The sequence below is a fragment of the Halyomorpha halys genome, unplaced genomic scaffold, assembly GCF_000696795.3.
Source record: "Halyomorpha halys isolate HHAL.00 unplaced genomic scaffold, Hhal_1.1 Scaffold300.1, whole genome shotgun sequence".
Classification (NCBI taxonomy): domain Eukaryota; kingdom Metazoa; phylum Arthropoda; class Insecta; order Hemiptera; family Pentatomidae; genus Halyomorpha; species Halyomorpha halys.
In genome coordinates, this window is record NW_027107582.1 from 638,867 (window position 1) to 639,930 (window position 1,064).

A 1,064-nucleotide genomic window follows, 5' to 3' on the forward strand; every position below is an offset into this window, starting at 1 on the left:
AAAGCCCAAAACACAAGACAAAAGAAAAAAACAAAACAAAACACAAACTACGAGTAAGTAACCTATGACTACATTGTCCATTTAACAGACCTTGTAACAGACTCAGCCATGTTACATGTTATATCTTTTTAAATTGGTAAAAGAAGGAAATATTTCTCCATTTAACACGCTTTAACATGTTAAACTAAAGATCATGACTACTCCTATTAATTCGCTGGGAAAGGTGTCTCTGTGTTGACAGGTATCCTTCCCGGGACAGGTGCCGGCAAAGATGCGACTAACTCACACAGAGACATTTGTCAAATCGGAATAGTTAAAATATCGATTACGTTAGAGGTTGAAAGTGGACCAGAGGTATGATTTACTCATTTTCAGATAGTGACTCATATAGAGGTTTGTCACAACTGTACCTTCTCTCTTCAAAATAATTATTTCCTTATAATATAATTGAATACCTGTTGTAAATAAAAATTCTGTATTTTTTATATTTTGAGAACAGTTTGAAAATTTATAATAATTACTGTTTATGCAAAAAAATGTAGGTTAGTAGTGCCCAATACTTATAACCTACTTTCTAATCGTTGCTTTTTACTGACTAAAACACTTTTCAGCCTTTCATATAATATTACAAACAATTTTTTTTCCTAGAAAGTTAGTAAAATTATTTTAAAAATGCGTAAGAATATTAAACACAAATATTTCAATTAATAAATGAGTAATGAAGTAGATAATGGTTAACTCAGTATTTAACAGTTCTTGATTAAGCTTCTCAATTTGAATATTTATGTCAGAAAGGTCACATGTTCAAAATTACTGATGTATATTTTTATCTCAAAAGGGAATCTATGAAGTTATATTATATATTTCTATTAAAATTTAAAGGACAAGTTGTCCCTTTTGCATTCTCCTTTTTACGTTCCCTTTTCAGATGGGATTTTTTAATTATTTAAACTACTGCTGTAGTAATAGTTTTATAGCTCACCAAGGACGAACTCAGTTGAATCTAACACCACTCCCACTACTAATAACTTTCAAAGGTTGGTTATACAGCAAAATGAACCTTA